Raw genomic sequence first — 13,101 nt, forward strand, 5'->3', positions numbered from 1 at the left:
GACGGTCTATGGTTTCACTCACCAAATTTATGCCTTAAGCAACCAAGCTTTAGTGTCTCACTTCATCCCATATGTGAAGAATAAACAGATTATCTTCACATGGTTGCACCATTATTGAGTTTTAAGGCATTAATAATATGTAGTCAGAGTTAATTTTCATAAAATTCTTGGTGGCTGCTTCTTATGTATATGGCTAAGGTATGCATCAGGATCCTCAGCTGAAAGTTACAGAGTCTGACTCACTGATTTAAGCAGAAAACAAAATAAAATTTAAAAAGTATGAGTAGAACATCAACTATCCAAAGACATGAGAGCCAAGTACAGGGAAAGAGTCAGAGAAAAGATGTTAGGCTGAAGTCAGGACCTTAGCCAAAATCTTACCACAAAAAAAAAAAAAAAACAGGTCCTGGCCATGGGACACTGGATGATGTTGTTTCCATGCACATTGTAGGCTGCTCCTAAAAACACAGCTAGTGGTATTCCAGAAGCAGGTGTCTGCCCCACAGCCACTATTGACAATCAGAACACATTCTCAGCCGACTACATTTCTTGAATGTCCATCTGTCAGTGTATTTCAATTCAAAAATTCTATAAGGTGTTTCTGATATAAAAATCTAGGCTATGTGTCTATATGATAGATGCAAAGGGAGATTAATGTTAATTAGAGGGCATTTTTAGTTTCAAACATGAATCTCACCAAAAAAATCTAATATTTAATGACTGCTTCTTCTGCATGAAGCACTGTTGTGTGACTTTAGTCTCATAATGTGGAGAATTTATTAAGCTAAGAGATATTCAACCAGTTATATCAAATATGCAGAGAAGGGTGAAATAATCACTTAACTCATGTTCCAGAACACATCCCAAGGAGTGTTGTAAATAGAGAGGGAATAGTTTTAGAATAATTTATGATGTTGCTTATTTTGAGTTAAAATGAAATAAAATTCTCCATAAGTTGTTCTACTATGTCAAAATTCAGGACATTTTCTTTCCCTGAAAGCTTTAGTGAAGAATTTTCCATTTGGTTGATATAGATGTTTTTTGAATAATGCCCTATGGACAATCTGAGTTTGCTTTCTATAGTCACTTTCGCGAAAACCCAATGGACCAGCTGCCAATTCTGGTATTTAAAACCCCTAGAGAGTAGTGACATTTAACAAATTGAAGTTTATGTTGAGCACAGAGGATTGTAAATGTCAAACAAACAGCCAACAATCTCTATATGTTGAAGACAGTACCACAGAGGTAAAATCTAACTTCATAGGTGATTATATAATTTCAACCTAATTTTTATCTCAGTCAAGTTTTTACACCAGAATTCCAATGTTTGAAAAAGATCAGCAAGTAGTCTTCAGAGCACCAGAGACAGGAGGAAAGACAGAGAGAAAGATGAGATTGAAGACAAGAGAAGATCTTATGTTGTAAAAGTGTCAGTAAAAAAACAAAAACCAATAGGCACTTTATACTCTCAACCCCAAAGTCTTTGCGCATACTGCTCATTTTCACTTCCTTACCACTTTCACTCTTGAAACACAAAAATCAGTTCCAGATCTCTCAATATACTGTGTGTCATCATTAATAACTTAATTGAGGAATCCATTTTGCAATTTCAGTCCTATGTCTAAATTGTGTTCGACTACTCTCATTCCTTGGACACCGTCTTCCTGCTTATAATCTTTTAGGGTCTCATCCATCTCAGATTGGCCTTACTTGTCTTCTATGCACACTTCTTTGGCCAACCCCACCTGATCTTTAGCTGTAAGTGATTAGGGTTCTCTCTGCTATTCCCATCTTATTTACTTTTCTTCCTAGGTAGTTCCATCTATGACCTCTTCAACCAACAACATGTCTCATGAATTCCAGATCTCCCATGCAGCATTCATTCCTGAGGTTTAATTTATTATGGCCAACTGGTTGCATGAAGGACATGTATGTAATTAAATGTGCCAAACAAATTCAGCATCATTAAAATTCAAATGACCTGCTCATAATACCCTCCCTGAAATTGGTAAGTCTATACCAATGGTTGGTTAATTGGGAGGTATTGAGGTACAAGCAGCTGACTAAACAAAACCAGGTGATTGTTTTTAAGATAATAGGAAGATATGAGAAGGTTAGATAAGTAATAATGTAAAGTTTAAAAATTTGTTACAAAAACAAAATACAGTGTAACTAAAGTATTATATATATATATATATATATATACACACACACACACACACCACACACACGTATATTTCTATATATATATATGTGTGTGTGTGTGTGTGTATAAAGACATGAGACCATGAAACAGATAAGTAATAATGTAAAATTTAAAAATTTGTCACAAAAAATACAATGTAACTAAAGTATTTTATACACACACACACACACACACACACACAGTCAGAAGCAGTCATTTAATGCCAGAAGCAGTCATTAAATATTAGACTTTTTGGTGAGATTTTTTGGCTTGAGAAGCCAGAATGGGTGTGAAAGAGGGACCTGGCTCTCCTCTACCTTTATGTAATTCACCCTCCTCTCAGCTCTCTATTGACTAGGCCTCTAGATCAGCAGCTTCCTTTTTCCACCTTGCACTCTCGTTCCTGATAAAGCTGTCTCCGGAATGAAGAATCTCCACCAAAAGATTTGAGCTATCTATCTACAACTGTGATTAATGAATGTGTAAAAAGTTACTTTTCAATCTGTTATGTTTTGAAATTTGCTGAACACCTAAGGTGAGGCAAAAAAAAAAATAGCTGCCTCATTGTACCACACAATATCTTCAATAATCATCATTATGTTTATGAATATAATAACTCCCCAAATTTATAATACAACATAAATTTTGAAGAATTGGAATACAGTGGCATAAAAGACATATTACAATTAAATGGATTTATGCTGTGTTGGCATAATACAACTTTACCTAGTGGATTTTGATTTAAAAATACATTAGTAAGGGACTGGAAATATATATATATATATATATATATATATATATATATATATATATATATATAAACACAATATAATTATATAATATATTAGTTACACTGTATTTTGTTTTGTGACAAATTATTAAACTTTACATTATTATCTGTCTCATCTCTCTCTCTCTCTCTCTCTCTCTCTCTCTCTCTATATATATATATATATATATATATATATACACACAAACACACACACACACACACACACACTGACATAAAACCAGAATACTCTGGTAAATAAGAGGACAGGCCATTTGTCAAGAATGAAAATTATAGAGTCAGATTTATGAATAAGTTAGTATCCAACCTATCTGGGAAAAGCTTCTTCTCAGGAAGCCCTGAAATTCAGAGCAGTATTCAAAGCAAAGGGAATCAACCCAAGGTTTTAGTGGGGGGGAAAAGGCATTCATGTCTTCAGCCAAAGTAACTTCATTTAATCTTTGCAAATTCTTAGTGGAGAGTATCTCCACTCCTCACAAATAAAGGTTTGGAGAGGATCATCCCTACCCTGAGACTGTACAGTTTAGAAGTGGTAATGCTGGCAAAGACAACTAAATTGTGTCCGTGCCGTTTCAGAATAATGACACTTATGTCACACAAAGAGATCACTGAGGATGTTAAATATATTATTTAAATGCAGGAGGGAGTTTTGTTTCTTAATCCAATCATTTCTGAAACAGACGAATTTTTGGTTAAAAACAAGACAGAAAACTCATTCATTGCTGTTGGGAATATAAAACAGTATAGCCGTTTTGGAAGACAGTTGGCAGTTTCTTGCATAACTAAACATAGCGTGAGCATATGATTTAGCTATCATACTCACTGATTTTTTACCCAAATGATTTACAAACTTATGTCCATATGAAAACCTTCATGCAAATGTCTATAGAAGCTTCAGTCATAATTTCCAAGTTTGGAAACAACCAAGATAACCTTCAACAGGTGGCAGAATAAACAAACTGTTCTTTATCTTTAAAATAGGATACCATTTAGCAATAAAATGTATTGAGTTAGCAAACCAAGCAAGGCATGGATAGTACATATATTGCTAAATGAATAAAGATAATAGTCTAAAGAGGCTACATACAGTATATGCCACTTATATCCATTTTGAAAAATCAAAACTATAAAAATGATAAACACATCAGCATTTGCAAGAAGTTCAGGGGTAAAGGGGAAGGTTGAATATGTAAAGCACAGGGTATATTTTAGGGCAAGGGAACTATTCTGTATGTTATTGTATAGTTAAATGCATATCACATGCATTTGTTAAGACTTTTACAGCACAAAGAATGAGTCTCAACATATTCATATTAAAACAAATTAGGATGTTGGAGTTCTATGGATGAAATGCAGAATATAATATAAATTTCTAACTGTATGTATAAATGTATGAAGCAATCTCACCTAAGGATATGAGGAATAAGATCATGACCTATCCCTGGAAACAAATGGAGTCTATAAGATTGAAAGAAAAAGTAACTATATATAAGCACTGTACTCTAGTGAATAAAGTGGTGGCTATAGATTAACAATTCTGAAGCTACTATACAGTTGCGCTAAAATTGCATAAATGAGCCAGGCACAGTGGCGCACACGTGAAATCCCAGCAATTCAGAAGGCCAAGGCAGGAGGATCATGAGTTCAAAGCCAGCCTCAGCAAAAGTGAGAAAACTAAGCAACTCAGTGAGACTCTGTCTCTAAGTAAAATACAAAATAGGGCTGGGGATGTGGCTCAGTGGCTGAGTGTCCCTGAGTTCAATCTCTGGGACACCCCCCCAAAAATATAATTGAATAAAAGAGCATTTGCTGAGAACCAACTTTCTTTCCTCACTATTTTTTATTCTATTAAAATAAAATTATCATATGATCTAGCAATTCAGTTTTTTTGGTATATAACCCCTCAAAATACAATTAAAACGGGAATTTGAGCCAATACTTTTATAGCCATGGTCATAGCAGCATTATTTGTACTAGTCAAAAGGTGGAAGCAACCAATGTGGCCAGGAAGAGATGAATGGATAAAGAAAATGTAGTATATACATAAAATAGAATAGCATTTATCCCTAAAAAAGGAAACAAATTTTTACACATGCTGCAGTATAAATGGATTTTGAAGATATTGTGCTAACTGAAATAAGCCAGTCACTAAAAGAAAAATACTGCATGGTATTAAGTTGGCCATGTGCAATTTAAATGTAGCATACAGAGTAGTCAAATTCATACAAATGGAAAGTAGAATGGTCAACACCAGGGGTTTGGGAACAAGAGAATGAGGAGATACACTTTTGAAGCATCAAAATGCTCTACATATAGGTAGTAGGGATGGATACATCACAATGTGAATGTACTTAATACTACCATTGAGCTAAAGTTATATATACATATAAACGTAATAACGATAGGTAATATATGATAGATCTCCACTTATGATATGAAATGATTGAGAAGTCTCATGTCCCTTTAATCTATTGTTATTATACTAGTCCTATAAAAGAATTAATGTGCTTAAGAATCTATAAAATAAAATTGGACTTACAAACATTGATAAAGATATTAGAATTTTTGACAGTTGCATATTTTCTAAGAACCTACAATTATATGAATAAGGAAGCAAAAATAAGGTTATATGTGTACCAGCAGATAACAGCCTTCGGTTTCATCAGTAATATAAGAGAAAGACACTCCATTAAACAAGCCCATTGCCCTCTCTGCTCCCTCCATCTCTCTCTTAACCCATATTATTACTTGTATCAATCTTGAGTCACACAGAATCACTTAAACCTGTCTGAACGATACTCTTTTACTTTTAACATTGAACACTTCCTTTACAGAATGTATCTGTTGCTCCCTAAGTAATTTGGATGGAACGCTTTCCTAGCAAAAGGTCTATTAAGTTTCACTATTGCTTTTACTCATTAAGCTGGGACAGTAAAGGATAAAAAAAAATCTAATAATACGAACAAAACTGAATACTCTTACTTCTTAAAGCCATTGCTCATTGCATGGAAAAAAAATTATGTTGAAAACCTTAGAAAATTTGTAGTTTTATTGATGTTTTAGAGTAACCTTCTATTGTAAGTCTTCTGTATAGACATCTGGCTTTATATATGTGACATGCAAGCCATTTCTTCCTCCTAAAACTCACAGGGCCAGTGAGTTTAGAGATCCCCACCTCTAAGGACAGTAGTGTGGGTCATTTCTTTATCACATAGGAATGGAAACCAGCCCAGGCTTTCACATCATGATTATTGAACAGTGAAGAATCTCATTCCATGCAATCAAATGATTCAGAGCTGAGCACATCCTAAAATAACCATGAGTCAGTGAAAAGACTGTACAAAAACATGGCCATAATGAACAACTCTTCAATAAATTCTTCTGATGGTATCAGGTTGACTCAGGATTTCTTTTATAGTCCTATTAGGTAGTTGAAAGAGATGAAAAGAATGATGGAAAATAGGCAGATGGCATATTTGAAACCCAGTGGGATAAACCAGACAGAATGCTGCTATTTCGCCCATTTATCTATAAATAGAAAATAGATAAAGAAATGATCCTGAAGCCTGATGATAATAATCATTTTCTAAAGGTTTCTCATTTTTTTTTCTGTGCTTTATAAAATTGTGTTTGATGTAAATATATTTAGATTAAGATACTAAAAGTGACTTTTAAAATACAGGAAAATAGAAGAAGTGTATGGAGAAGGCAGGTGGCCATCATTGTTATAGATTCCTGACTCTTAAAAATCTGAAAAAAAGTTGTACCAATTTTAAATAATTATGAGGGAAAAGAAAGCAAGCTGTTAAAAAGCATTGAGCTAATTAGCAATTGTAAGTGTCATATACTGTGGAATACTCTTTATGTGAGCTTGACTGTGTGATATATGTGAGAGAACGTAGAAATAGAAATCAAGTTAGGAAAGGAGAACTTTTAGAAAGTGAGAATACATTAAAATTGAAAAGTAAAGATTTGGGAAGTTACAGTGACTTTACCACCAAAGGATATCCATCCTGGATATTCAGTTTCTACAAGGGGAAGTGAAGAGTGTGGCATGGAGAATCAGGGCAGTCATTTTCAAAATTTGGCATTTGTTTGAGAAGTGTTGATTTTGTTGGTACTTCTTTGCCTTAAGTAACAAATAAGTTAGCATAACAAATGACTTAGTCCAACTGCTATAGCAAATTACCACAGACTAGTGGTTAAAACACTAATTTCAAAGGATTCTAGAAGCTTGATATTGGAGATCAGGTTATCAGCCAGTTCTTTCCTCCTGGTTGCATTCTTACATGGCCTTTTCTTTCTATATACAGGCAGAGAGAGGTCACTTTTTTTTTTTAATAAGGACATTACTCTCATCCCAGGGGCCTCACTTTCATCTGAACCTAATTACTTCGCAAAGGCTTCATCTTCATATACTGTTGCCCTGGCCGTTAGAGATTCAGCATCTGAATTCTGGTGAACATAAACACATAGTCCACAGCAATAATAAAGAACACACTTACATACAACTGAAGAAAAAAAAAATTTTTTAAATAATACTTATCATTCCTATAAATCATGCACTGGTGACTTCTAATATGTTTTATTCCATCCTACTATTTAAATGCTTTTTGTGCTCAATTAAATTGATTTCATAACTTATTAGTAGTTTACAAACACAAAAGCACTGCTATGGGGAGTCTGATAAAATCTGATAATTTTGCTAAATTGCACATCCTTAATTCTTAACATCTTTGCTCACGTTTTTGAAATTTCTGATTACCAGAGTCAAAAGCTCTCATGATATATTTTTCTCTCAGTGAAGTCTATAATTGTTTTGCCATTTGTACTTCTACAGTTTATTTTACTGTTTCCTATTCATTTAAGTTCAACTTTTCCTTAAGCCAGGGATGCTCACAAAAAAAAGATGACAATTTAGTTAAATTGCAGCACATTACAAAAGAAAGTTTCTTCTAATAAAAATAAATTAAAAAAAAAACTGTTGTCTTGCATTTTGTGAAAAGCAGCAAAAGAAATGAAAAGCAAATCTTAGGCAGTGATCTTTCTACAATTTGTCAGAGATTATTTTCCTGAAGTTAAACTAATCTAATAAAAGAATGAGCAAAGCATGCACTTGTCTCTGAATTGCAGAAGAAGCGAGGGTACAGGACAAGTGTGAGAAACTGGTTCAATGACCCTTTCCTTTTGCCTCCTCTTCAGGCTCTGGCACTTTTCAAGTTCAATTCCCTGTTCTTTCCTGCTCATCTTTAACCTTAACCTTGAGCCAACTTTTTTTTTTTTTAAGTTAGAAACTTTTTGTACTATTTGTTTGATAAAGGTAATTCACCACTGAAACCCTTCCTCATCCCCCTTAGATTTAGTCTATGGTCCTGGATTTTCACTGCCTTTCCCCAACACTGAGGTGCTTTTGACTAGATGGTTTTATTCAGTTATCTATAATGTTCCTTAAAATGTTCTTGTGAAGGTGTGTGTGTTTGTCTTTGTGTCTTGTGGAATTTTTTCAAACACAGCTTAACACAGTTAAAACTAAACTAAAATCAGGAATAACTAAGTAACTTAGGATTTAAAATATTAAAGAGTTAAACATGGAAATTGTCCAATTAAAAGACTAATTGCTGGCTTTCATGATCTTTACTTACTATTTATACCACATTACCTTGTGGTAGGATATGAATTGTGCATACCATTAAGCAAAGTTCTAAATGCATTTTGTTATGACTTTTATATGGTTACCTCTCTAATCTTTATCCATGTTTATACAGTTTAATAGTTTTTTGCTCATTTAACATCTGCTCATAGTTTTAAAATTACTAGAAAATTGCTCTATACTTAAGAATTAAAGGACTACTTGGCATCAAACAGGGTCTTGATCCTGGAATTCTAGATGTGACTCATACATGAGCTAATTGTGTGATTTTGAGGAATTCATTTAACATCCTCAGTTTTCAGTTTCTCTGAATTAATACTAAATTATGAGGATATATAATTCTAGCAAAAATATACATGATCTCCTTTGGCTACCACCATTTAAAGTATGAATAAAAGAGAACATTAGCTAGCCAACAGGCCACTTTCAAAGAATGAATGAATAAGTTTATATGAAACGACTTCATGGATATTTTTTCTTAATTAATCACAGTTTAGATCTTACAAAATGAAACACTGATTATATACAATGAAAAAGAACATAGACTATACAAGAGAATTGAAAAATTATGTTCTTGTTTTGACTTATTTTTTTATGATTGTTGTTTTTCTTTAGGATTGTTCTTATGCTTTGGGAAACTAATAATTATTCAACATATCCAGTTTGTTTTGAATTCTTTGGAAACACATGTTATTCTCTTTTATGAGAGCTCTACAGGTTTCTCCATGGAATAAATATCCTGAGACAAATGACATAGCACAATAATTATAATAAGTTACTACAAATATTAAATATGTAGCACAATATAAACAGATTATTTTAATATCTAAATAAATAGAATTGAAGTTATCTTGGAAACATTATATTGAATCAATAGGAAACAAACAAAAAGAACATTTTATTCTTCTAGAGTCTTTTAGATATTAATTTAGATAACTAGCCCACATACTTTAATAGTTTTCAAAATGAGTAGAATTTTATATTAGTAACATTATTTTTTAAATGTCACTAATGAAATAATTTATTTAGGGTCTATTTTAAATGGCAATTTCTATTTTCATGCCTAAGAGCCCATAGCATGCTTTGCCAGTAATGTCAAGAAAAGTTAACTGTACTCTCATATTGTGATGATATTAAAATACACGATATTCAAAGATCTAGAATCATCTACTTTTCAAAATATTTATTCCTGGCAACTGATGGATATTTTTAATCTTCATTTTAACTCAGACTTTTCTGCATCTTGAAATTATATTATAGCTTATTATGCTTTATATATGATGTATCCCCAAAAAACTCATGAATGAGACAATGCAAGAAATTTTAGAGGTAAAATGTATGAGTCTCGAGAGTCTTAAACTAATCAGTGCATTAAGCCACTGATAGAAATTAACTGCGTAGTAACTGTAGGCAGGTGGGTGTGGCCAGAGGAAGCAGGCCACTGGAGACATGCTAGTATGGCAGGGCTAGTATTTTGTCCCTGGCAAGCCAAGTTCTCTCTCTTCTTCCTGGTGCCATGACCTGAGCTGTTTTCCTCTGCCATACCCATCTTCTTCCGTGGTGTTCTGCTTCACCTCTAGCCCAGAGCAATGAGTCAGCCATCTATGAACTGAGACTTCTAAAACCAAATGAACTTTTTCTCTTCTGATTGTTCTGGTCACGTCTTATGGTCACAGCAGCAAAAAAAGCTGACTAAAATGCACTTTGTTTTCAGCCAGTTCTTTAAACCTGTTATTTAATAGTTTGTGTCTTATTTTTTCAAACTTTAAATTCTTTCCTCTTGCTATCACTATTATTTGAGCTCTTTTTCTAAAAATAGTTTGCTTTTTCCTTAATGATGATGTTTTGAGTTTTGACTTCACGGAATTTGAAACTTTCTTGGTTGTTCTTCACTTGCTCACATGCGAGTACTATAATTTTTTTCTCTCTTGCCTTTTTTATCTTGAATAAATATTAATGTACATGGTCTTGGGTTGAATAGGAAGTGTCACACTTAAAGTGCCTGTGTTTATGTTTATGCAGAAATGCTCAGAGGTGACATGATTGAATTATGAGAGCCATAACCTAAGTAGTTCATCTTCCTTTGAATGGACAACTGGGTGATAAATGTAGGCCTGCGTGGCGTAGATGGAGTAGGTAGATCAGTGGGGGTATGAACTGGAAGGGTTATTTTCCCTAAAGTACCTTCCCCACCATAAGCTGAGCAGTTTTTCTCTTCCATGCCCTGTGCCCATGATTCTCCAACCTTATATCTGGTCCAAAGTGATGGAACTGCCCAAGACAGACTAAACCTCTGAAACCAGGAGACAAAATGAAGCTTTCTTTCTCTCAGTTGTTAGAATTAGGTATTTTGGTCACAGAAGCAAACAAACAAAAAATCTAACTAACACAGAAATCTTTAATTTCTAAATTAATTTGTATTAAAATTAGAGCATTTTAATTTACACAATAGTGGGTTATATTGTGAAATGTTTGCACATGCAAGTAACATATTTTGATTGTATCTAACTCTAGCTACCCTCCCTTGCTTATTCCCATCCCCTGACCCTAATCCCCTTCCTCTTCTCTAATTGCTCCTTATCACTTTCTTGTCATCTATTCCCTGCCACACTCACCCTAGATACCACATAAAAGGGAAATAATTAAATAATGTCTTTTTGAGTCTGATTTATTTTGCTTAATATAATCTTCTATTCCATCTGTTTTCCTGGAAATGACATGGTTTCATTATTTATAGCTGAATAATGCTCCATTGTATGTGTAGTATGTCAATGATATACACTGATTCCATAACTTGGCTATGGTGCATAGTGCTGTGATAAACATGGGTATGCAGGTACCTGTTTTGTATGACAACTTTAATTTCTTCAGGTAAATACCCAGGTGTAGCATAGCTTTATTTTTAGTTGTTGGGGGATGATCCATAATGATTTCCATAGTTGCTTTACTAATTTACATTCCCAACAACAGTGTATAAGGGAAGGGTCCCATTGTTCCCCACATCATCACCAGCATTTATTAATTTTGTATTCTTGGTAACCATTCTGACCTGGGTGATATGAAGTCTCAACTTAGTTTTGATTTCAATTTCCCTGAAGTCTAAAGATGTTGAAAAGTTTTTCAAATAATTATTGGGCACTTTTTTTTAAAGAAATGTCTGTCTACTTTAATTTCTCATTTATTGATTGAGTTCAGTCAATGTGGATGTTATTTTTTGAGATGTTTATATATTCTGTTTATTAATCATTTATCAGAAGAGTATCGGGCACAATAGATTGTTTCTTCATTCTGTTGTTTTCTTTGTTATGCAGGAACTTCTTAATTTGGAAAGGCCCCATTTATCAATTTCCATTATTATATTCTGAGTTATCTGAGTTCAATTCAGGAAGTTTTGCTTGTTCCTATGTTCTACAATATTTCTCTTGTTTTCTTTTGTAGTTTCAAAGATTTGGGGTATATATCTAAATTTTGCATCTGCTCTTTTTTCCTTGAATATTTGAATATTTAAGTCTTAATTAGTGCATTTTAATTAAACAGAATAATGAATTACATTTTGACATATTTGTCCATGAAGATAATATATTTTGATCATATCCATTTTAATTTGATTTTCATGCAGAGTTAGCGGTATCTATTTTATATTTTTTAAAAGTATGAATATCCTGTTTTTGCAGCACCATTTTTTAGAGAGGCTGTCTATACTCCAATAAATATTTTTGGTCCCACTTTCAAGAACCAGATGATTGTAGGTGCATGAGTTTATCCCTGTGTCCTCTATTCTATTCTGTCAGTCTGTTTTTCTGCCACTTCCATACTGTCATTGTTACTATGGCTCTGTACTATATTTTGAAATAAGGTGATACTTCCAGCATTGCTTATTAGTTTCAGTATTGCTTTGGCCATTCAGTGTCTTTTTTGTTTCAACATGAATTTTAGGATTTTTTTCTATTTTTGTGAGAAACTTCATGGCCATTTTGATGGTGCTTGCATTAAATCTGTACATTGCTTTTGGTATAATGGCTATTGTAACAATATTAATTTTGGTGATCCATGATCATGAGAGGCTTTTCTTGTTCTAGTGTCCACTTTAATTTCTTCAGTGTTCTATAATTTCCATGGTAGAGGTCTTTTGTGTCCTTGGTTGGGTTTATTGTAAGGAATTTTAGTATTTATGCTATTTTGAATGTAATTGTTTTCCTGATTTCTTTTATAGGAGGCTTGTTGTTGGTATATAGTAAAGCTACTGATAATTTGTATGTTAATTGTGTATCCTTCTACTTTACAGAATTTGTTTCGTCAGATCTAAAATCTTTAAGATTCTCTAAGTGTAGGATTATATCATCTGCAAACAATGATAATTTGATTTCTTCATTTCCTATTTCTGTTATTTTTTATTATCTCTTATAATGGCACTAAATAAAATTTCAATTATTCTATTGAATAGGAGTCGTGATGGTGGACAACCTTGTCTCATTC

This window comes from Marmota monax, unplaced genomic scaffold, assembly GCF_021218885.2.
Source record: "Marmota monax isolate L192 unplaced genomic scaffold, Marmota_monax_Labrador192_F-V1.1 WCK01_AAM20220418_F8-fsc00016, whole genome shotgun sequence".
Lineage (NCBI taxonomy): Eukaryota > Metazoa > Chordata > Mammalia > Rodentia > Sciuridae > Marmota > Marmota monax.